This window comes from Orbicella franksi, chromosome 8 (genome assembly GCF_964199315.1).
Source record: "Orbicella franksi chromosome 8, jaOrbFran1.1, whole genome shotgun sequence".
Classification (NCBI taxonomy): Eukaryota; Metazoa; Cnidaria; class Anthozoa; order Scleractinia; family Merulinidae; genus Orbicella; species Orbicella franksi.
This window is the reverse complement of record NC_138152.1, coordinates 15,359,038-15,385,472: the sequence shown is the minus strand read 5'-3', so window position 1 is coordinate 15,385,472 and position 26,435 is coordinate 15,359,038. Positions and strand designations below refer to the sequence as shown.

Here is a 26,435-nt window from a genome sequence, read left to right as displayed (position 1 = left end):
GTGGACCTTTTGAGGCAAAACAACCGAAGAGGTACCAATTTTTTTTTTTAACCCCTAAAAGGTACGACGAACACTCCCGTCTTTTTTAAATGGGAGACCCCACCGGATCTCTGTCATGGCACAAGAAAGGATGACGGTTTCTCCACAACTTAGCAATCAGTTTATTTGCACACCGCTCTGTCTCTGAACTATTTCAGGACACAAATCGCATTTTCTACAGCTTAATCATTATTTAAGAGCACGAGACATCTAGGAATGAAACGGTTAAAATTCAGAGAATTTTTATTGTCTATATTTTTTCATCTTTCACTTTATTTTTATTTATTTCAGTTTCTCTCATTTATTTATTCTTTTTTTTTTTTTAATTTTTTTCAAAAAATAATTTTCAATCAGCAACAACGATCCTGTGCACCGTGAATCGCACAGTCTTTGCTGGGGGAATACCCTTACATGTATTCACCCATCTGTTCCACGAGCTCTTCACAAGATCGTGTGATATGGTTTTATTTCTGAGCTATGTTTGGCCCGCCTGCACACAGGAAACAGTCTGAAACGTCCCAGTTTGTAATACTGAAAATGAATAATTTGTAAAAGGACAAGCATAAGCAGGTTTAAGGGTAAGTTGATGTGTTATTACAATTGAGCAATGCGTGGGAGGTGTACTCAACAGGTCAAACTACTCTAAACAATGTGAAGCTTTAAGTACAACTGATGTTCCGTGCAAAAACTTGAGGGTTGATCATATTTGCGAGTCGCTACCGTGATAGAGAATTTTCAAGGCTTTTTCTAATAGAGACTTTTTCCAGGCCATAAAATAGCGAAAGAAATTGCCGGTTTTAATAGATGTAACGTTAACTAACCACTCTATTCAAAGCCGAAAAGAATCGCGATTATCGAGCTCCCAAGCTATTCCTCTTTCCTGCAAGGAAACAACTTCAAAGAAAGCTAGGGTATTCATATTAATGTACGATAAGCCACTACGGTATTCCTAAGTTTTGGTTTCGGTTAAGACAGAGAGCATGTGATTCGGAGGCACTATGGCTTACCTTGTGTGACGCTTCAATAACGTTTGCGTGACAGGCTCAAAGTCTGCGTGTGAGGCTTACCGGGCAAACACACATTTCAAAGTTATCGCGGTGTTATAAAACTTCCGCATTGATTATTCCTCCTTACAATGCTGCATCTGTGTTAGCATTTTTGCCTCCTTTAAGCACTCTGTGCTTATTATGAACCCACAGTGACTGGAAATGTGTGGCTAACTTTAAAAAACATTCTTCATCGTAAGACACCTTTTGACCGTGATCGAAGCAAACCCTGATCTATTATGTTAATTATGTTCGTTAAATACAGATGTTAAACTGATATATCGATAGCAGCTTAACAGGCTTGGATTGGTCATTGGCAATAGCTTTGAGCTGTTTGTTCCGGTGAACCTAGCTGCGTAGCAGCAGTAAAACGGGGGAGATGGGAGAGGGGGGAGGGAGAGAGAGATGTAAGGAAGGGGGTTTGGGAAAGAGAAAGAACAAGTTTCTTCTATATTTCTTCCTCGCCTTTTTATGCTTCCCCCACCCTTACTCTTTCCCCATTTACACGAAATTAATTTGAAAATTCCGCGCTCCGGTCTGAAGGCGTTCTACGTTCAGAAAACCACAGTAATGTGTCATCGAGCAAATTGCTCCAAAGCCGAAATTTATAATATACTTTTGCACATCTATTTTTAATATCCTGCATTCAAGAATTTTGAATGTAGCCATCGTGTGCTACCATTCTGAGGTTATAAGAAACCTTTTTTTTAAATATATATTTTTTTATTTCTTTTTTTTTTATAACGTAAAGAATGAAAAGAATGTCTGCGTAGGGAGAGGGAAGCCGAGAGGGAAGGCGGAGAGGGGGGGAGGGGGGAGAGTATGGCAGTGAAGTCCCAAATAACGCCCGAAACGTGCACTAAAAATATCTTGTGTAATTAAGTTGTTCTGAAAAAAAGTGCTGGATTAACTAGAAATATTGTCAGGCTACTAAATTATACAGACGTCATTTTCCCGCTAAGAACCTTCAAAAATGAAGAAACGATTGTTCATTTGAGATAAATAGTTGTATCACTGTGCAAAGTTTGATCTCCATCGGATAAAAGACCCGAAAGGTTTAGCTAGGTTTTCCGACGGTGTAGCTTCAAGCCCTCTCCTGGCCCGATATAAATTTATTCCAGAAAGGAAAAAAAAATATCCCACGATGCATTTGGCTACACATCAGGCTCCCTGTAAACCACAATAAATTAAAGCTAACCAACAAGCACTCATTTTGTCGGGCAAACGAAGGGCTATCTACCAACACTAAACTATTCAAATGTGTCAGGCGTAGAAGAACGAATTCCCAAGGGAGTCCAACTTCCCTCCTTGTACAACGGCTGCGCGCAAGTCCGAAGGTGTGAGTGTGCTTATACCTTAAACGGTTATGTGGTGTTTTTTCGAATAAAATAACCCCCAACCTTCAGTTCAGACATTCTAGATCTTTTCCTTTTATCAGCTACCCCATCTGGGTTAGTTCGCGAGAGTAGCGCGGGCTCTCTTCCCAAAAAGCGGCAGGTAATCGAATCCACACGTACATCTAAGGACTTTCAATTCCAATAACATAAAATATAGATTAATTCACCATTAAGCATTTCACCAAACCGAATGAATAGAATAAACAATGCGAGGAAATCTCCACGTATAAAACTGTGTTAGGGACTCCCTCTCCTTCCCCTCATAAGGGAGCTCTTCACCTCAATAGCCTAGAAACGTTCAGATTCAAAAGTGAAACCGTGAAATTACGCGTTCCCTTAGGGGTGTGAGTGGGTTCGAAATCCGACGCTCCTCGCGCTCGAGTTCGGTTCACATTCTCGGCGATACGTAATATGGCTGAGATCTGAGACTCTGTCATCTAAGCGTTTTCTGTGTCACTCTATTCCATCGATGAACGTATTCGTTATTTTGAATATTGAGTTAATTCGCCTCCTCACTATTTTAGCTTGTAGCAGGTCTAAGCAGGGTGGCCACCTCATGCCACGATTTAATACATAGTTCCAACCTTTATAAAGCTGCGCTAATGTTTTCCAGTATTTCGCGTTAGAGACGTGAAAGCTGCTCTGCTCTATTCCAGAACATTATATTTTCCCTTCCATTGGGCGTCACCGCAAACCCTTTAGACCAACCGCTGATGCGCCAGTGACTCTTTCCTCTAATGGCCACACCCTTCATACACTTTGTTGTAGCAAGCTAAATTGGCAGATCATTGCCCGGTTTAACTGGTGGAGTTTTGTTTCATGTCATTGTGTGCGTATGCCAAAAACGTAATTTACCAAGTGGGCAGTTTGACAGCAGACGGTTTCAGCTGACACAAAATAGCCTTAGCAATCCAACTACATTTGAGCAATAATCATAACGATACTGGAAAGGCCCACTTGTACTAATTCTCTTGTCCATCTTTCCATTTCCTATATTCTCATGTCAATGATTTTCACATGTTTTCAGTAAAAATTGGCAGTATAGATCAAATTTATGCAAAACTGAAAGATTAAACTTGGACTACAATTACAGCTGGTGCAAGGGGATTTCCCAGCTTTTACGTAACTGCTCCTTTGTGAAAATTTTGCTTGCGTCGGAGTATTTCCTTTTTTTCTCTTTTCACTGACAATCAGGAACTATATGGAAAAGTTTCGAAGCATTTCTAACCAATACTAATGGTGTTTTGATCTGCCGTTAAAGACCGCAAGCCCACGAAACCAGAGAAGCGCCGACCATAGGCAAGTGAGACTAAAGTGAAGTTATCTAAACGAGAGGCGCTCACCACTTGAGCAAGCCGCCAAGGAAGCAAAAGTAAGTACGACAATAGTCGTGAGCACGATATAGTATCCTAGAAAATTCGAGTAAATGTTCTCAGCAAATAGTCTGCAGCCGTATTTATCCAAAAATGAAGTAGCAAATAAAGAGAACCTGATCTGATACCGCGCCTCGTTCGTCGCTGCCGACGCGTCTTTCGTGAATAGACTGTAAACTGCTTGCATGTACATTTTGATGTTGTCATTGAGATATAGCTCCACAGTGGAACGATATGCGATTTATATATGCTTGCGGGCTTGGGGAAGTTTAAATGATGTTAATAATTCCGAGCTAGTTCTCTCATACTTATAAACAAGAGGTCCGTTTTGATTCACTTTTATCGAACGTTCCAAGCTACCTCGATCAGTACGAAGCGAATTACGAAGAAACTTTAGAGAAGCTGACGTTTCGAGCGCTAGCGAAGAGCTTATGTCAGCAAAGTCGACTCGCCGACTTTTTCATGAAGTTAAAAAAGTGTTTTTGCTGCTATATTCAGGGAATATCGTATCTCAGCGAACAGTTACTGAGTACGATATCTGACTATCACTTATCAAACATCACATATCACATCCCATATCACATCTCGGTAGTCATGTCTAATCCTCCATAAGAAAAAAAAAAAAGATGGCGACTGGTTATTTGCCCATAATTCTTAGCTTACCCATAATTCTTAGCGCACGAAAAAATTAACAACGCTCATAAAAACGTACAGAAAAGTTATAAAACGTTCAATCCTAGCATATACAATGTCGTTAGCGCAGACAAATATTGCAAAAATATGGCTCTCCTTCAGTTGTACTTTATGGGCTGTGCAAGGTTCGCGTGCCAGGGCATTACGGCAAAATGTACAGCCGCCATCTTTTTTCCTACGGAGGATTGGAATCACGGGATGCTTTTCGTTGTTTGACAGACATGGCTTTCCACAACTGAGCTTTGGTTTCTTACCATTTGGCGTAAGTTTTCTTTTTTCTTTATGTTCCTTCCGCTGTCTGCTAAACACTTCACTGGGCTGTTGACTCTATAGGATTGAGGAAATTGTCTGGCAACCGCACGCATTCTTTTGAAAACATGCATGAACAATGAATCGAAAGTTTTGACTCATTGACTTCCGCTCATATACCGATTGTTCTTTGTTTACGTTTTGTATCTCAATCCCGAACAACCATCGCCACGAGATATTTCGTCGTTGACTTTCATTGGTAAAACTTCTGACATTATTTTGTCGAAAGTGCCGACAATTATTTCAGTACGTGAGTTGCTGAGTAAGCATTTTATGAAGTGTGCTTTGCCGCGTACTTTATGCACATCCTTTACGTCCGCATTTCTTGGATTTATTTGAAACATTTTGATCATATTTGATCATTTTGATCTTCATAGAAAAGCAAGAAAACAGAGTCAAATTGTCAAAGGCTCAAACATGTTACCATAACTAATTCTACCGTGTTAGTCCGGCCTGGTCATGTATCACTTTTATTGCTGCCCAAGCACGTTCAAACTCAGTAGATAAATCCCACACAAAAGGGGAAATAAGAAAACAAACCAAACCAAATTTAAAAAACGAACAATGAGCACCGAACCAATGAAACTGCCGGAATGAACATATTTCTGTGAATGGTCCGTTTTCCAATGATATATTGTAAATGCTTCAGAGCACAAAACACAATGTTATAAACTCAAGCAGGGGGTTTCCCGAGGAACAGCAAACTGTCACGCCTAATTTTTCAATAGCAGTTCTGCTAGCCAAGCACAATTACGTACTCTTTAAAAAATGACCGTCTACACTTTCCTGTTACCGCTTCCTTGCAACTATACGTCAATGAACATTTCTGTTCGAAAAGAAGTAAAGTAGCCTATGAAGAACTATTTTCACTCCATCTGCATGATACGGTAACATTTGTTCTGGTTGCGGAGGCCTCGTGATCCAAACATCACTCCCCAGTTACCGTTCCAACGCAACTTGACAACTTGCAAAGTGTGATGACTTGACACACACAGAGGCATTGCCAAAAATCCTACTCCTCTAAACCTGCACGGCAAGGTGAGTCCTGTAATACAAAATTACACTGAAATGAACTTAGGTTTATCTACGTGTTTTGCTGTTTTGCAAATGACAAAATTGTTTCTTGACAAATTGATGTCAGTTCTCTCCCAGTGAGCCATGGCATTTTACGGTAAGGTACGGTCTGGAGGGCCTAATTAAGAATTGGTTCATGTTTAGCGTGCGTTTATATGTCAAATAGATTCCATGTTGCTGTGCGTCTGTTCGGTAATAGATCACAGACGATGCAATAGATCATAAGTGAGTACCGATCAAACTGCGAGAATAATTCGATGCCTATATAACATGGCCGCTCTATAGAAATGACATAGGACCAACGCTTGATTAAGGTTATAATAACATTTTCAAAATAGTTCTGGTTGTCGATCCACAACCTAAATAGAGTGATCCAAATCCTTTTCAGGAAGGACATTGATAGATATATTCTGTGTATTGTTGTTATAGTTTGGCAGCAATGCGGATAAAACTAAAATTGACTATTTGTCTTTAATAAGTTATGATAGTGGGACAGGTCTAGAGTGGAGTACAATTCAGGGAGTAATCGTGCTTAGAAGAGCGTGCAAAGCGAGACCGATTTGAAATTATGAGCAGTTTTGACGTTCATTAGGTGTTCTTTTGCCCGCGTAAAAAAGATCTACATGTTTCACCAACACAACTTCACGAACAGTGGCGGTCCTTGCGCTAACTGTTCGTGGAGTTATGTCGGTGAAACAGGCTCTAGGATTACACATCATGCGGGGTCCCATGACCATGTCATTGATTTTAATAACGCCTCCATCAGTGACAAGTGGGGAAGGGGGGAGGAGGTAGGGGAGTCAGAATCTCCCGCTTGCCGTACCTTTATCACCCGACTCCCGTCCTCGTCCGTCTTGCTTCCGTCCCCTGTAAATAAGGAGACTCATCCAAACACATCCTTGTCATTTAGCTGTGCAATCCTTAGGCGTTTCTTTTCCTTTTTTCCTTTGTTTTCAGCCTTGCTCCCCTTGCCCACATCTTTTGACAGCTTAAGCGACAACATTTCATGACCTATGACGTAACCATCGTGAAGGATTTTCAGTTTTACCGGGAGTATGCCTCAGTTTTTCAGCCCAAGGGCGAATTTTCATTTTCCCGTCAGTCTAGACGTCTCAAAATAAGCTAAATGTAAGTCGAAAACTATTTTGGGTTCTTGTTTTTAAAATAACACTTAATAAATGATTCCCGCCTTCTTAGAACTCCCGCTTCCCGCCCTTTCCTTTCCCTCCTCCCGCCCCCTATTTTCCCGGGCTTCCTTCTCCCTGCCCTCCCCCCCCCCCCCCCCACCCCATCATTGACAAAGGAAACTATCAAATCAGAAAGTTCCCGGAATCCTGACATACCACGTCAACTCTTAATGCGCATAATACTTGTCCACTCCCAGGACAGTACAGCATTCTTTTCAACAAAAGTTCTTAAGTTTATTCCATAATTTTATTCTGTTGTCTTATACGCTATTTCATTCTATTGTATTTTCATCACGCTATATCTTTTTGAATCTTTAGCGCCTTTATACCATTTCGCTCGTCGAAGACTATAGTTGAGGCAGTCGAAAGCTTCGATCACGATGTTTTGTATATACTTTAGCCAGAGCACGTTTTTATATTTTACCTTGAACAGTATCGTTGCAAAAAATCAATTCGAGCCACCTTAAAGGTGGATTGTGATTGGTTCTACGAGCGGCTCTTGTCACGTAGTTGGTGCGGGATCATGATCATGATCGATCCATGCTACTGATGACGTGGGAAGAACTTAGCTTTAAGTTCGTGATCATGATCCCACGGTTGAAAGCTTCTCCACTCCTTGGACTTCCTTCCCACGTGTAGGCCCATCAACGTGACGATGTCAAAATGATATTTATCAGCCTCCCCCTACTCAGGTTGAAAGCCAACATAAAAATCCTTGAGAAGAAGATTAAGACCAGACCACGATTCCAAGAGGGTTATTTGTGTCCGTATAAACTGAACAAACCACTGACAAACTTATGTGATTGGTTCAACGTACGCGCGGCCATATGGAGACGCAGGAATACGTGACAAGCTAAAGTCTGACCTGCGTAGGAGGCACCTCTGATCTGTTGATAAAATAAATTTTGTTTGTTGCGTCATCACCCAAGATAATCAAACTGTGCACTTACCATAATAAAAGAAAAGGTGTGCTGTAAAACATGAACTACAAATCGCTTGCTCATCACAGCATACACTTTTAATTTACACCAGTTTTCGCTCGGCAAGTTCATAACATAGTTTACAGCGTAGTCAGTAGATAAACTCGATTAGCACTAACACAAATCAGCAAGCGTTTAGTTTAAATATTATTATGGAGAGCGGTAAGTTTACTTACCGATTCCGGAGAATTAATAGAAGTCCGACTACCGAACAATATATCCGTAGAATCACCTCTGTAGAGTAGGCGAGGGCACTGAACGTTTGGCAATTTTTAAAAGTAGTCATTAATGACTCATTTAGAAGCTTCCACGTTGCGGTCTTGATTTGTGGAGTGTTCTGCAGATGATGCAGGCGGGTTCTCCCTTTCAGTTTCAACCATGCCCTTATGGTCGTGTTCAACACCACGTCGCGGGTGTTAGCCTTTCTTTGTTCATGGTTTCACCACAAGACTATGTTTGGTCGCTTACACGAAGACTTAGTTGACCATGAGTCGACATTCTTTTATCTGCCCAGGAAACATAATCCTTCTCAAGCGAGGTATTATTTCGCCCTACTCTACGTGTGGCTGCTTGACCATTTATAGCGATTCACAGTGTTGATGGATTGTTTACCTACACTGTCACGCCATTTTAAGTCATTTATATTCACAAAACTAACTATCACCGCTAAAGGGAAGAAGAATGGCGAAGACACATTATGAAAGCGAATATTAAAAAGCAAAAACCGTATTTTATATCTTCAAGGTCCTCTTTATATGTTACGTGCTGCCATAGGTGTTCCTACTGCTTCGGGGAATCCCCTGTGACCTGAGACGGTTAAATTAATCAGTGTTTATAAGCAGTCGTTTTTCAAAACACGCACTAAGTAACGAACTTTTGACGCGCGCAGTTTGAAAACACCAAGCGAATTTGTCAGTTGAAAGAGCAATTCTTTGACGTTTCTTCGAAAGGTAAAGGTAAGCCTTAAATGACGATATGTTGTCTAGGGTATGTTAGGCTTAAGCTCTTGAATTGTTCCATTTTTTAAAATATTTCGATTCGGTCTCGTTTGCTAGACTCCTGTGGGAATTGTTTCGGTCGTAAACATCACATAATTTTTGAAATTGTTGGTACATTCTCAAAAAGGCAGAAGTGTATCTGACCACACACAAAAAAGAAACTCGTCAAATTGGCGGAGAGTTTTCCCTTGATGTCTCTCTAACTTCTCAGAACAAAGATTGGAAAGAAAATGCCCTTAATTCGGGCTTGCAAGGGCCAAATTTTATTATCTCGCACGTCTTGCTTAAACCTGCTGGTAAACAAAAACAACTTTTGTTCACTCTAATTATAACGTCCAATTCTAACGTCTTCTGTGACATAAAATTTCTTATTCGTATTCGATTCAAGAGTTATTGTCGGAGAAAATGTAACGGTTGATTTCATTAGAAACTAGCAAAGATCGTTGCAAACTTTAAACTGTCCAGTAATAAACAGAATTTATTCATTTTAATCATTGGTGTGACGAGACAGGGTTTATCTTGCCCGCTCCGGCAGTAAACGACGAGAGAGATTGAGGCTTTCTGACCTTTTTACATGCTCTTGCAGCGCAGCGATATCTTTTGGAAAACATAAGTTCAGCACTGAACTGTCACATTTATCGATTTTTTTGCTGTTGGACAAGCTACTCTATTTTGCGTTCAAAGAATTTAAGTCGTTTGACACGCCTTGGGTTTTATAATTATTATATCTCTGACTCAGACGTCTGGAAGTTTCACCGCCTTGAAACTATTTAAAATTAGAAAGAAAAATATCACCCACTTCTAATTCCTGTTAATTAATGAAATTAAAGAACAAATGGTTATTTTCGCTTCGGCTTGACAGTGAAAGGTCATTGAAGAAATTCTATCGAATTCAAAAGAAAACAAAATATAAACAAGCTCATATTGTTTTAAGGTACAGAAAGTAAATAGGGAGAATTTTCCTATATTGTCCTTGAGGAATATTGCCCGTAGACTTCGAATATAAAAATAATGTTGAACATTTCAGTTCTTGATGCAAAAAATGAGCATATTGACTCGAAAATAGGCTACATGTTGTGCTCGTGGGGAAACGATAATAAATAGACCAGGATAAAGTCTTCCGGTTTAATTTATTTTGATTTAATTTCAGCATGGTTTTTTTTTTTTTTTCTTTTTTTTTTTTGGTTTTCATTTACATGCTTTTTAACAATTGTGTTTTGAAGTAATTTACTAAGCACCACATGTATTATAAAGTTAGCCAATAGTTTTTCTATGTGTGTCCTTGGTAATTTTGAAAGCTATCGTTTAAGGTGGCTGAGATCAGTTTCCAAGATTTTATTTTAGCACACCCACTTTGATGGATCAATACAACCATTCTTTTTTAAGTATTGCAACAATAATGGCATCAGACCAATGGATAATCATTGGTGAAGTACTTATGATCATTTCCTTGACATAATTAATCACCATGGCAACACTGATACCTGTTAAAAACGAGCTCTTATTTTAGCTTTAAGTACTTAGACCTGAAACGATTTTGGCGGCCTCGACTTATTGCTTTCAAGTTGTACTCAGCAAGTCAAGACTCAGCTTTTTACAAATTAAGTTTAACAAAAAATTGTTAGAGCGGAATCAGGGCCATGTACAGTAAATGTGCGAAAAATTGAAGTTGCCACTCTCACATTACATTCTTTCTTTTTTATAAGAATATATTTTATAAAAATATCGAGGCGAAATTTGCAAAATTTTAAGAATATTTTAAGAATAAACCTGGGGCTGAAATTGTGAAAAGAATATAATTTCGTGCGTTGAAAATCCGTTAATACAACTGAATGATATATATCTTAATAGATGTTTTAGTGTGTAGTATCGCTGTATATATATTTTTACGAGTTGTGCCGTATTTTGACGAGCCCGTGGGGCGAGTCAAAGTACAAACAACGAGTAAAAATATAAAGCGATACTACACACCAAAACATCTAATAAGGGATTTGTTATCCAACTGCTGTAGTCAATAAATTTATCAGTGAAAGAGGGAGAGTGTGACAGTTTTGCGTGCGCGCGCCGACCTGTCCGGCAAACAGGTTTTCTACTGTACAAATAACTGTACAATATCGCTGTATATTTGTACTGTTATTTGGACGGTATTCGCTGCAGTTGGATGATATATGTTTTTACTTAACTGTATAAAATTATTCCTTTCTTTAAATGGCAAAACTAGCTAACAAACGAAACAGTCTTCACTAGCGATAGCCAAATGTTCAATAATGAGCGGTACATGTAATGTATTTGTGCACTACAAAATATGTACAATGCAAAAGACATGAACTAAACCGCAAAATTTTTCATGATAAATTCTTTCTTGTCGCCTGACATGACATCTAGTGCTAACTGACTGCGACGAACAGCGATGGAGCACGTGCACAATGTAACGCGATACAGATCTAGACACCAAACACTTGTAATCGATATCCCAATACATCCTTAAACGGAAATGTCATAAGCTATAATAAGAATATTACGAGAATATTTTCAGCCTAAAATCGGCAGAAAAATAGGAGTATTCAGCCTGTGCAGGAAAAACAATATTCTTATAAACAAGAAAGAGTGTAACAAAAAAAAAAGCCTTCTTAGGTTTGTATTTCAATCAGGAACAACCTGTATCACGAAATATTTCATTACTGACTGACTTCATTGGTAAAACTACTGACCGTCTTTATCTTTAATCTTTAATAAGTATACTCCTGAAAAAGTGGAACTATACTAGGAGTAGTGACAGTTGGGAGTAGTGACAGTTGTTTCAGCATGTGAGTTGCTGAATTTCTGAATTGTGCTTGGCTCGTTGCCATTCCTGTTGTGATGCCCATGCTTTTTGCTCTTGCTTTAAGTTCACCTTTCTTGGTTTTATCTGAAAACTTTTTGACTAATGTGCATTTAGAGAGTAAGAAAACAAATTCAATTTGTCAGTAGTTGGATTATTCTGCAACAAATGACGAAATAGTGTTAGGCGGCTCAACTTCAATGCTAATTGGACACTCATCACTTTAATCACTGACCATGCAAGTTTATTAGCAAGTTAGATAAGCCGCAAAACGAGAACACGACCAATGAACGCAGACGTAATTGTGATCATGAAGATGCTAAGATGAACAAAGACAGGAGGGTTTTGCTCTTTTGAGCATTGATTAAGCAGACCTTGAACAGCGCCATGGAACAGTGTTTTGCAGTTTTTCAAGAAACAGTAAGTCCCACGCTCGATTTGTCGACAGCGCAGCCTCCCACGGATACAAGCCCCATCCCATTCGCATCTCATCCAACTCCTATCCCGCCCGATTTAGTGGGTACAAGCTTGAAAAATTACGTTTCGAGGAAAACTGAGATTAATGCACGTTTTTTCGAATTAAGCCGAATCTGTATTGACCACCAAACAATTACGGCAAGAGAAACTTTGAAACAAATTGCACAATAGGACATTTCCGCGTCGTTGATTTCATCTCCAAATAAGCCCTCGAGCAAGTAATTCAGTTCACTTCATATGAAAATGAGTTTAAAAATAACATGAAGATAAAGGCGTAGGTTAAACGCATTTTCATATGCGTTCAGTGGTTTTGTACGAAAACTCGTATTCAATTCGCACAGGGGCAAAAGGCAACTCGAAAATGGCCTATTTTAGTGTTGATCAAAGCATACGTGACTACTGCTTCCGTGATATCTTTTCTCTTTCCGTCCTTTGATCTAATTGGTTGGTTAAAGTAGTCGCTCCTTATCAAATGCACGTCATCTGAAGAAAGATGTGCTGCGGAACACGAGTTTAATTTGTTATCTATTTTTTTTTTTCTTTTTCTTTTTCTTTAAGTCTGTAATATTGTGTTTCTAATACGGCCATTCAGCTTACCGATTAGCCCTAATGTGTATGGGTTATTGAACACCTGTGAGGTCAAGATGGCTGGATATTGGCCAAGTGTTTTTCTTTTGGGGGGGGAGGGGGCGTGTTTATGGACCTCGACTTCGTCTCGGTCCATAGAGAAAACGAGGCCAATATCCAGCCATCTTGACAGGGCAAGGTTTCTCAATTAAGAATTGATTACATGGTAGAAAGAAAAAAACTGTTATTGCGGGATACAGCGGGCAGTCCCGAGCGGGCGAGATTGCGCCATCTTGCCCGCTTGGGTAGCCAATCCAAGCGCTATGGTTCATCTTGGCCCCCCTCGCGGAGCTTACCATGTAATAAACTAAGTTGTTGACCACCAAGACCTCGTAGTGCAATAAATAAAGCAATATTTGCAGGCAGATATCATCCGTAAACCTCCACATGTAGTTGAAGAGACTTGTACAACCTGCTACAACTTGAGACTTGTAGTCTCTTCAACTACATATAGTAGGCTCCAGATGTGTTTTTCTTCAGTATAGTATCGACGAAATTTGGACGTGCTTATTAGCAGCACGTACATTAATGTCGAAGAGCTGTTTGTTTTGTTTTTCTTTCTTTTTTTCGATATTACAACCATTGTGGTTTCGCCGCAAACCTTTAAAACGAAGCTTAGTCGGTCATGAGACAGTAATGTGGGCTTTATTTTGCCGCCATCGCGTAACAATTTGCGCACATGAGATGTATTTTGATCTGGGGAATCCCCTAGTAATGACGTCATTGATTTATAGTTGACAATACCGACTAACGAACTTAATTATTGCGCGCAAATTACAAACCTTACAAGTGTCTTCAAGTTATCTTGGTGTATTTGATATTTCGTCGAAAGGTAAGCCCGGTCGTTATGTTTTATCGAATTACCTGACGTGGTAATTCGTCGTCTTATTGTAACCACAAACTGATTACCACTAAGGGTCAGTCTCGTTACATGTAATTTTCGCGAACTGCGTTCGTTCGAATTAATGCAGTTTGCTCAAAAGCGCGCCAAGTTTATAATATTTGACGTGATATTTCTTTTTTAGATAGAATCAACCCTGATCTCCGTTATCAAATGCTCAAAACATTGGTAAATTTCATAGTTACCATGCAGAGAGGTGAAAAAATCACGGAATCATAAAATTATCAACGATCACCACATTCCGAGACTTGAATTCTAACGATAAATTAAAGTGACGACACTCGAACCGTAAACACTTGACATTTTTTCGCACATTTTTTTGGTGACTGAAGAATGAGGGCTCTTCATATGAAAAAGACTACTTAATAGCTTTTTATATACTGTACAAAATACTAATCTTGCACATGTAAATATAAAGAGCCTTCATTCTTTTGTCACCAATTAAAAATGTACAAAATTATGTATCAAATGTTCGTGGCTCGAGAGCCTTTTCTCAGTTAGTAATATTCGACCCTTAGACCTTATATTAAATTAGTAAATAGAATGATCCCTTCAAGCCGAAAGGATTTAATAGTAAAATGCATTCCAAAAGACTAACAATGTGACTTTGGCCTTTTATATGGCAAGTGACGGAGGTACATAACTTGGTTGCTACTGAACAAATCAAACGAAAGGTTCAAATAAGATGTATACCATTTTCGCTGCACTCTTACATTTAAATTTAAGTGAGTTCCATTCGAAATTTTCACCATCCTAAGAATTTAATACCTTAGGAAAAAAAATTACTACATTCCTAGTAATAAAATTCAAGACTTTTTAATTAAGTCGTTCCCATCAAACTCTTCGTAGCTGAGTTAATTTGTGACATTCTTTGGCTTTTTTGACGTTTCTGAGTTGGCACGCGCATGGCCAATTATTTCTGGTATTTCCGCGGTAAAATACACCAAATCTGCTGTTTTAATTGATTATTTTGCGGCAAAACTTTCGACTACGTACCGCCGAAAACTGTTAAGCTCAATGACACTTGCCGCATTCATTTCCATGTAAGGTCAAACACAATATCCCTCACAGAAAAGTAAAGAGAAAATGTTCTGAATGAAAATATGGGCTTAGAAAATGCATGTAGCGGGAAAAACCAGCTTTTTTAAGTAGATTACGAGGGGCGGAGAAGAAGGCAAAAAACCTTTCACCTCCGCGAAGGCTTAAGGCGGTGTTCTACCTTCAAATTCTAATTTTAAAACAACATCAAATGTTCCAAATTTCCTATTTCCATAAATTTTACTAATCCTTTGAGAAAAACTATTTATCCCCGAATATACCCAAAAATCACCTAAAAATTTACAAAATAACCTAAAACATAGATATGTGGGATGAATGGAAAGAGTTTTGACTGCATGAAACGTGAACGAGATATTCGCGTTGAAATTATAATACCCAGCGAAAATACGGCCTTCATGTTAAACCCCGCCCTAAGGGAGAATCTGCTGAACGATGTGAGTGAGTGCAGCGCGGGGGGAAAACTGAGCGAACGGTGAGTAGCGCGGGCGTGGAGGACGGGCGAAAATAGACACTGCTTTGTTTTCATGCAGCGGTTCTGACGCGGTTTTGTATTATTCTATATATCCTGGGCATTTTTTTTTTTTTTTTCACTGTATACGCATGGTAATACCTTTGAAAGTTCACTCGGCACGAGCTGAATTTTATATTATATGCGACAAAACGATTAAGATACATTTGCACCGTTTGAATCTTGTGTACGGATGTTCTGAAAGCTATAGTTTCATGCATGCCAGCTCCATCGAATGGTTACAATACTGATCATGAGAGCATACACGAACAGTCCGATTCAACTTGCCATTGTAAAACAAGTTACATTGATAAGGCCGGGAAGAAGGCACCATTTTGCTAATGGTGTATTTTGTTGCTCCAGTCCCTTGTGGTCCTTGTGGGGGCAAAATTTGATCTATTTAACGAATTAATGAGGCCATTCTTAGCCGTGTGATCACTTCTTGCCCCCAAAAGGGTATGGAACTAAGAAATATTTGCATTAGCAAAATGGCCTGTTGATAAACCGCAGAAGATACGAATCAGACGGTGATCGATGATCACCGTCTGGATTCCAAAGTCTTTCATACACGGGAAAGGAATGAAGGCACTGAAGGCGTTCCCATACAAATATGTCTGTTTCATTGAGTTATACTGCTGGGTAGGTTTTTGATCATTTCTTATGTATTGACTCAGGGGCCTTGTAGCAGCAACTGAAATTGTTTTGTTTTGTTTTTTTTATTAACACTTGTTATCAACAAATGGTTTATTATTCGGCCACTTTCGAAAGAAGTGTTTCGTTTTATCGTGCTCCGACCAATCGGATACTCCCCGGAATACGAAACTGATGCGCGGGACTTTTCCCGCTGAAATGTTTGCTTTCTTTCATTAGCACGATAACTGAATGATCTAGATATATATCATGCACAGACCGGCTACGTATTTTGACAGTCTCGATACCATGGTTCTGATTATTAGGTCGCTGAGACCGGCCTTAATACAAATCAAAACTTTCGATTTAACATCGAGCGCGCTTCCTCTTGGATTCTGTTCGTATTGGTCTAAGTGCTAACGCTCCTACCTATCAGAAATCTTACTAGGCGCGCGGACGTCGTTTTGGTATCACGTTTTAGCAATCGGAAGTTGTACGATCGCCGGGAAGTCGGACCTGTCGCAATCTGGGAAGTTCTACCGGTGTGAACTCATTCCTGTTGCAGTCGGAAGTTGATCAATCTGATGTAGATTACATGATGTAGGAAGTCGTTCCGAAGTTTCACGATGTGAAGCAGTTGTGCTCAGGCCTCTAATTTGTGTCCGCTCTGACTGGTTTCTCGAACAAGGAGCATTTGTCGTGATTGTCGTGCATGTATCATTGATTGTCAGTATCGCTTTTAGTATTGGAGCACAGAATAAATGACACAAATTGCGGCCCCATGTCCAACAGCTTATTCGGACAATTTCGAGAACACTGCATGGTTTCAGTGTTGAGTTCGTGAATTACATTCATGCAATCCTTAGTTTTAGAGAACAAACACTCACGTTTAGCTGGTGGCGTGTTTTCTGTAGCAATGTAATTATGTAGGGTACAACAGGTCCATGATAATAAAGCTAAAAACAATTTGGGAATAAGTATTTCGCATTATTTCTGAGAAGATCGATTACTGGGATCTTTCTGCCGGCAGGAGGACAAATATAGTGGGCTTTGGAGGAGAGGTAAACACGCCAGGTATTGCGGCCGCACCCAATAATCCACTTCGCTTAAATTTAATTAATTACGCACCCAAAGATATTACAATGCCGTGTCTTCTTGCAACTTAAGCATTTCAGTTTCTGAAACGTTTTTGAACGTTTTATTTTTTGGAGTTTAAGACCTAAAGACACATTACTGAACCATCATGCATCCCTGCATTTTGGCAAACTAACTAGCATTCATTATTAGCCTTTTTGATGGCAATTGTCGCATGGTTTGCCAAATTAACTTGGCGATGCTATAATGTCAGGAATGAAGATTTGTTTCGAATTAATAGCTCTTATCTTAAGTTGCCATATTGCATTTTCTATGCGAGGGGATTTCCCGATTGCTTTCGAATTCTAGTGAATTTGAAATCAGCAAAATGTTGTAGCGGTTTGTACTTGTTTGGTCTTGACCCAAAAGAGCTCACTAAAGCGTCTGGCAAAACTTAACTTTGCTAAAATTGTTCCTTGCTGCTTATCACAAGGTTTCGTTGACTATACTACTATCTATTGCAGAATAATTGTCGAAATTAACAAAATTGCTGGTCTGCTGCTACATGTTCCACGGACCGATCAAAGTTATTTACAAACGTAAGTGAAATCTCTGTTTTGTTCGTTGTATTGATTGCCAAGACTCTGCTGTTTAATTCGCATGCTTTAACGAAACCGCCGCCACTCTTGTATTGAGCGTATCTGTTTTTCCAAGTCTATTTTCCCTAAGGTATATTTCTTTATTTCCTTTCCTTAATTTGGAATAGAAGTTCGCGAAAATTCCACAGGCGGATCAAAATTCCTGTCGCTGTTAGGCGTTCAAGAAGCTCAATTATATATTTCCCGCAGCACTATATCGTGCGATAAACCATCAGCTTTTTTTTTTTCTTGACCACATGTCTATGTACAGCTGGCACAGTTGGCCGCTCGCCTCAAGAAAATCGGGGAATTTGTTTCTTGGAGAAAGTGGGCTGTCGCACAAAAGCTATTTTTTCCACGCCCCTGGCAAACATCCTTGTCCGCATTCTCAAGATATGCGATCCTTGCTGTTGCTGATATTCATGCAAGATCGTCTTACTGAACTGAAAGCATACACGAAAAACGGCGCCTTGTTCTTGAGCAAAGAACATATGTTAGGGCTTCATAGTCGGCGATCGGTCCGACGCTAACCACATGACCTTTTGCACTGGGTTACGCTAGTATACCCAGAATCCAATTGTCAAAGGATAGTCAGGCCTTGACAAAATCCGCTGACCAAGGAGCCAGTGGAATCTACAAGAGTCAGCGTTTCTGTTTTTGCATCGTGCATGATTTACATGGTATGAGCAAGTCTACTGAGATCTTTTGCGCAGAAAACAAAAGGGAGAGAAACGAAAGTGCGATAGCCAATCTTCGTCCATGTGAAGGACGGCGTTGTGCTCCTTGGCAAACGCGCTTTCACTCGATCACTGCTAAATACGTTTGAATCACAAGCCAGTATTGCAAATTCGTCGTTTTTTTTAAGGCGGCTCTATGTAGTATTAAGACTGTAACCTGAGGACGAAAGCTTTGGTAATCTGCGTGCGTCCAAGGCAAAACATCAGTGTTTTCCGATAGTTTTTGTTTTTGTTTTTGTTTATACCTATATATATATATGTGACGTTTGCGTGACCAGCAAAACTGACGGTGAATTTTCTAGCGCTTTTTCGGTGAAATTCCCGAAAATTTGGCAGAATGGTAATGGTGGAGGATTTTACTTCACTTAAAACTCGTTTTTCAGGGAAGTCTGTCTGATCAGTTCTTACGTACACAGGTGGAAAAGAGACATTTAAAAAATCTGGACAAATAATAATAGTAATAATAATAATAATAATAATAATAATAATAATAACAATAATAATAATAATAAGCCAGCACATCCCAACTTTTTTTCGTGTTTATAAATTTCTTATCCGGTCGGATTCGACGTAATGTGAAAATTTTGGAAGATTTCATTGAAGGAAATTTAAGAATATCAAAAATAAAACCATATATTTAGTGAAACCAGGAGCCATAATCGGGGACGTAGACCGTAAGCGTGCGCCATTTCAAGTATTGGGGTTGTCCCCATGATATGGGACAATAATTCTATTTTTAGAACAAATTGCGCCATCACCAGCGGCACACGCGCGTTCATGCTGCGAGGATTTTTGCGGATGTCGCGCGGGGGAAATGGCGTCCGAAATTCCCGAAATGTTTCATGTTTTTGCCCCACAACTCAACGCGTTTACGTCTGTTGGAGTTTTGCTTAAGTATTTCCGTCGTAAGCTGCTCCAGTTTGAGTGAAGTAAGACAGTGTCGAATTTAGGTATGTTCCGCTGTAAGCTTATATATATCGCTGACCAAGTTGTGTTCCGACTGATGCTTCTTTTACATGAGCTGTACATTACTCCACTTTAAATTTCACATATGTTGAAGATTAACAGCTTTTCCATTACACAGCAAAAAACTAGTTGGATATATTTAGATATAGCAGAGCTTCAGGGCTTCATAGTTTCATAGCTCCTCTTGCCACACGCTTGTCAGTCTATCGCGACCGAAAAGTAAAACAAAATAATTGCTAGTTTGAGTTCCGCTTGAATTGTAAGCAGCGCTTGATGTTTCATCGAGGCTTAATAACTTTACGTCCGTAGATACTGCTCAGTTTTATTCGTGTAAAAATCCAGTAAATTCTCTGTTGTCGATGAATGAGAGCGCCCGCCGATACGTGTTTTGTACAGTCAGTAAACATGACAAATTGTACTTCCGCCGCACTTTCGTGTGAAAGCGTACATCGAACTCAAACAATGGCTCTATAGTTTTTAAATATGTTTAAGATTGATAAATGTTTGAGAACATATTAAAAGCTAAGCTGAAAATATGTGAATAAAGCAGAAACAATCAGCAAAGTTACGATGACGCTTTCTTTAATCAACTTGGAATAACGATTTCGATTTTAAGTAAAAATAGAACTGTAACCAGGATAAGACATATTGGAATAAAAACGTTCTCTGGTTAAAAATATATTAAAAACATAAGCTTTCGGCTATCAGTCTATAACCTTTAACGAATGAAAAATGTGGCGCGCAAGCGAAAATATATACGAATGGGGTGCGAAAAATAAAAACAAGCGTGAAAAAAGCTAGAAGATAAAAATGTAAATGAGGCCTGATTACAATGAAATCGAGTATTGCCTAGGCAACGGTTTTGAGTTGTTTTCCGCGTCGACGGTTTTTGCTGTGTGCCAAGATTCTAGTGTTTTTCGAACGGGGTAATTGCCTTTGTCAATGACACAAGCATTGTCGAAATCAATGGAGTGATTGTTTTGCCACGTATGGTTGGCAACATTAGAGCTATTTGAATAGTTCTTCAAGTTTCGTTGATGTTCCTTTTTTTCGGGTTTGGAAGCATCTTCCGGTTTCTCCTATGTAATTCCAGGGGCAGTCTTTTCGCACCCCATTCGTATATATTTTCGCTTGCGCGCCACATTTTTCATTCGTTAAAGGCTATAGACTGATAGCCGAAAGCTTATGTTCTTAATATATTTTTAACCAGAGAACGTTTTATTCCAATAGATTTCGATTTTGTTGATCGAGTTATAAAAACTACTTGTCTATTTTCATTTTCGCAGTGTAAAACTTCACTATGTTTATGTTGAAGAAACACACATGATGTTAGTAACCTTTTTTGCATTCGTGAAATTTGTTGCAGCATCTCAACACAAAAGATAACGAGAGAAATCTTTGTCAAGATTTGTTGACAATTGAAAACACCGACTCGGACTTGAAAGTGCACGAGCTGCACTATGCAAATGAGCTAATTGTACGCGTCAGACTTTCCTTTCAAAAACCTTTGCAAACTCACCAAACAAGCAGAGACAATGAGAAACCATCAAAACAGGTTTTGGTTATGATTAAACATTGTCTGAGAAACTCACAAATTAACTCGATACCAGAGTAGAGAGTTTTCTTGCTATATTCTTAAGCATACGCGTGAGCTTACAACTAGCGTGAGCAGATCTTATTATTCATTCCCAGCGCGAGATTGAAGTCTTGTTTTCGACCTTAAAAATCCCACCTTTTCCGTTAGCTCAGAGCATTAAACTACATACAAGCGCCCTGGTTCGTATTCCCTGCCTTATTCCCTGCCATCGCTGTGAAAAATACGCAAGAGAATCTCTAACTCTCACCATTTGATCACGCAACGTGACAACATCCACGCGAGAGCCCCTGACATGTGCGTGAATCCGCGCGGATATATGACGTCAGGATGGCGCAATTTGTTCTAAAAATAGAAAAATTGTCCCATATCATAGGTGCGCGCGAATCCCGAGACTTACGGTCTCCGTCCCCGATTATGGCTCCTGGTGAAACACGCATTTTCTGGGGCAGTTTCCATTCAAGACTAAAAGCTATTATTTTAACAGCGATGATTGTAAAATATGATTTTGTTATATTTAAAGATGATTTCCAGTCCGTACTGCGCACTCTCGATAGTTTTTTTTTTTGTGTCTTTTGTGTTGCTTCATGTAAGACATCACAAAATGTAAACATTTCGCAACTACTGACATAAAGTAAATTCAAAGTTTCAAAACAACCGCCATTATGAATGCGAAGCGGTCGAAGCTTTATACTTTCTTTATCATATCACTTAATGAAACAACTACGCAGCTGTAAAAATCTACGAAGCTGTTGGAAAAAGAATTTAAAAGGCTTCAAAGATAAAGTATGTGGTTCGTGAGGAATAACATCGATTCGCATTCCATCGAGTGAGAACTTATAATGGGGTGCTGAGACTGCACAATACGGACTAGAAATCATCTTTACTAAGTTTTAGTGGACTAGGTGTCGAAACAGATGCAATACCAGCGTTCAAAATATAACACTAGTGCACGCAACACAATAAATAAAATGATTTCCCTATATAGGAGCCTACTTTTAAAACTTTTTCCATATCGTGCACGTATTGCTCGCGTGAAAATCTCCTGTTTGTGTTTTTGTTTTTTATTTCGCTGGAATCGCTTTGAAACGGCCACAAAACGCTACGGAAACGTAAGTAAGGAAAGTCGTTCCTATTGAATTTCTCTTCATATTTCGAATTGTTATGAATAATCGTTACATTCCCTTACAAACTGTTATGTTTACTCTGTCAGTATACCCAACATAGTGTAATATATGAAGAAATGTTTACGGCTCCCAAGGACTCTGTCAACGTCTCTCTGAACCTCCTTCAGGATTGCCTTCGTTGTGACTTGAAGCGTATGTTAAGTGAATTGTTCGCACAATGACATGAAGTCATTTTAATACAGAAACCCAAGTGAAAGAGTGTTCTGTGAGTCTCCTGTTGGAGGAACGATTTCGAAGTGTCAACTTGACGTCCATGTGTTTTAGCTCGTCAGCTATTCCTGTCAGCCTTGTTAACTGTTGTACGCAATTTTGCAATTTCCTGTCTTTAATCATTGTTTAATCATATCATGTTCGAAAGTGTGAATTGTGACCTATTTTTGTAGTTCCTGCATGGTTCGAAGCAATCATAGACTCCCTTTAAAGGTGTCCTATTAGTATAGAAATATCAATATTACATTCTGACACGACCTATATTTAAGGGAAATCCCCAGAATCCTATGACTAGTATGAAATTCACTTACATGTTTAGTTTTTGAAGGTTTTCGCGGTAACAGACACGAGACTAAATAAGTCGGTGACATGAAAAAGTCGATTGTTTCTTCGACCAGTTTTCTGAATAAGCTATCGATTAACGGGGAACGCGGTTGCGTTTTTAATCTGCTCATATCCAAGCGCTATTTGATAGAGGTTTCATTCCAGTGTCAGCAGCAAATATTTCTGACGAATGGCTAAAAAAGGATAAAAAAGTCCTAACAGGTCATTTATATAGATAAAGGTTAATTAGAGAGGAAGTAATTTTAAATCTTTGTTATTAACAACCTTGTTAGCATATTCATAACGGTGTCATAAATTTTCGCAACCAAAGACAAGTAGTTTTGTGCAATGAAAGCCAAAGCAAGCTAAAGCATTATTGCAAGTGAATATATGTATGATCATATGTTAGGACTGCGGAGAAAGATATGAAGACATGATCGATCATCGCAGTTATACACTTAAAGCCTGAGCTGGTGAGTTCGTAATATACCCGTAGATGATGAAGAGCCCTCGAGCAAGTATAATTCAGTGCACTTCACATGAAAATGAGTGTAAAAATAGCATGAATATAAAGGCGTAGGTGAAACGCATTTTCATATGCGTTCAATGGTTTTGTACGAAGACTCGTATTCAATCGTGAATCCAAACTACTTACTGTTTACTGAACAACTTCGGATGAGCCATGAAGATAAGGTCACGGCAGGAAAACACAACAGTTCTTGGACGTGAATAACATTTCATCAACGTACAATGATCGGTTATGTAACCAGGCAGTATCATTTTATACAAATACAAGTTCGCAGTGCTTACTGTCCCTACTATGCAGCAAACAAGCATCTTACAAAACTACGTACAAAGAGAACAGTTAGGTAAGATGTTTACAATTCTCTGCATTAAAACTGTCTGCGACAACTACTGACATACTTCAGTGTTCCAAGCTAGGAATTATAGTAATTCACTTGCATGTATAAATCTGACGTCTAATAGTTAAAGTAATAAACTGCCGGCTGCAATAATGTCTCTCTTGTGCTGTATTTTCCTGGAATTAAAACAAAGAAAAAACAACAATGAACATCAGAGCAAGAAAGTTTCATGTTTCCTTTTTTTTTTAAAGAGAATGAATGAATGATTGAATGACTTTATAAGTGTATTTAGCTTTATAGAAACTATTCACACATTAAAATACATCTTAACAGTCTTAGCAACATAAAATAAAAGTTGTTTACAATTTAATTCGGGAAAACTGAGATAATAAAGAAGTAAAGGAAAAAACAAAACAAAACAAAAAGAAGAAAAACCCATAGGACTTGCCCACGATCTTTCAACTCGAAAGGGAGTCCGTGGTTAATCAAACAGGTCGGTCTGAATGCAAGTGTGTAAGTATTTCTCGCGAAGCTGAGTCAAAAGATACCACAAGGGATACGGATCTGTTGCCCGTCGCTTTGTAGCCAGATCGCGTAATGAGTATAAATGACAGAAGGGTTAGAAAGGTCAGGGCCTCGCGATACATGGGAAAAAGAAAACATAACGAAGCTAGAAAATTGATTTGCAATTTTTCACCAAAATAAGCCGTACGTAAAAATAAATATGAAGCATGCAGGAATGAACGCTAGAAATAAAACTAGAGATTTTTACCATGATAAAAAATCTTAGCATGGCAGTTTTTAGCAGCGCGCATTTCCCACTTTTCAGTATTGACACAAAACTTTTCCGACATATATGACGCCTCTGAGAAATCAATACTTTTGAAATATTCTAAATCGGGCCTTGCCTCAATATGTTTGATATGTGGACAACCACACTCACCTTCTCAGCACAACCTCTCGTCATTTTCTTGTGGCTGCTTCTCAGCTTCGTTCAACTCATCTTCTCCTCTGATCTCTCCCATGTCTCTGTGAGCTCCTTCGTCACCCTCTAACAATTTTGAAACCAACAATGCAACTATCCCGCCGATAGCGACAAGCACAGCACTCCGCAAAATTTCTTTACCAGAAAACATCTCTGCTTGGTGTTGTTTAGCACGCCACGAAAAGTATGCAGCATCCAGCACCCGTGTAAATTTTCAATTAAACTGCATTGACCTAACCAGGCAAGAACTCCGAACAAAATAAACAGAGGGGTGAGCATTACATAGCAGCCAATCACACTCTGATCCTGCCAATCAAAGCCACTTTCATTTCAACAGTTGCCTATTGTGGTTTTTGCGGTTCACGCGAGTTTAAAATTATGCAAAAGACTCGGTCAGAATTCATGCTTAGCTGTGCGTATATCGAGTTATGGATGTAGTTGGGAAGTTTGGAGAGCATGAACGAAGCGTAAGAATTCCTCGAGACGACAGCCGAGGGCAACTCTAGCTTCTTGAGTGCTCTCCAAACTTCCCAACTGCATCCATAACTCGATATAGGCACAGCTAAAAGCATGAACTAATTCTTTTATAACATGACAACACCAGCCTAGACGCTAAAACGTGTTTTCTTTGTTTTTGGCGACAAAGGTCATTAGGATTCTAACAGACCCCAATAAGTTGACCGCAACGGTTGAGCGAAAATCTTCGCTTCGTCGAATTATCATAATGAAAATGTAGGCAGACAAAGTCAAAAATACTCGATGAAAATGTAAACAAAGAAAGTCAAAATACTCACCTTAAAGTAAACATCTTAGCTTGGCAAAAGTCAAAGGCTCGAAGTAGAGTTTGGATTGTTCAGAATAATCTTCACGTCGCTGAAACTTAAACAAAAGGAACTTGCACTAAACTCGACGGAAATTTTGCAGCTAAATTGAAACTGCACACGTCATCATATATACGCACGGCCGTGCGTATATAGAGATTTTGTTCATGATGGATCAATAAGAATTAGATAGGACTAGCGTGCGCGCTATGTTATAAAAGTAGATAGGCGAGTTAAATTTCTTGCGCTTGTGAAATCAAATCGGAGTAAAGCTATTTTAGATAGACCAAAGCCAATACAGGATCGAACTGGACGTCCACATCTTAATGATGTTCAAAGTCAACCCAAGTTTAATCAAGCGCGAATGAATTGCAATTCAAACTCCCTGGCTTAGGCGGTAGTCCCTCCTTTCGCGTGCTCCTCGCTGACAGAAAGAAAATTGTAAACATCATCTTTTGCAAAATAAAACAAGGCTAAGACTCGAAGATGAACTTTATTCATTAATTTATTACTAATCTTTGAACAGCAGTTTTCAACATATTCAGAAAGGCTCACCAATTCATGTGGTCGATTCTTTCGTTGTTGATATCGTGATGCCATCTTGTTCTCTCGACGAGTCTGATCCACTTAAGTTTATATCGACTGAATATCCAATATCCAGCCACCTTGACCGTGACGGCAAACGTAAGTGTGAATTACAAGGACAGAATATAGCAGGCCAAAAATCCAAGTAATCACATGCGTAGAGCAGTGCGTAGTGTTAGAACGAACTCGACAAGAACTTCTGATTACGATGTAAACAGAGTTTAATTGACAGAGATCAATGTTCCATACAAACCCAATTGAAACGAATCACGTGCCAAGACGAAGGTAGAATTAAACCACGTGCTGTAAACTTAGCCGTAAGTCGTATGATG

General features: G+C 39.1%; 1 protein-coding gene and 1 long non-coding RNA gene across 2 annotated transcripts in view; one reads left to right on the top strand and one right to left on the bottom strand.

Annotated features, from left to right (window-relative positions):
• LOC145494721 (uncharacterized) overlaps positions 1 to 26,435 on the top strand; it is a 120,181-nt gene that overhangs the window by 59,970 nt on the left and 33,776 nt on the right. Inside the window, exons 3-4 of the mRNA XM_081474286.1 lie at positions 3,744 to 3,854; positions 17,718 to 17,792. The gene's annotated coding sequence lies outside the window, so the exon portion shown is untranslated. The remainder of the gene's footprint in view (positions 1 to 3,743; positions 3,855 to 17,717; positions 17,793 to 26,435) is intronic.
• On the bottom strand, positions 3,849 to 8,444 carry LOC145494848 (uncharacterized). Its single transcript, XR_014050309.1, has 2 exons — positions 6,755 to 8,444; positions 3,849 to 5,902 (listed from the first exon to the last, which is right to left on the bottom strand). It is a non-coding gene; the product is annotated as an uncharacterized LOC145494848 (long non-coding RNA).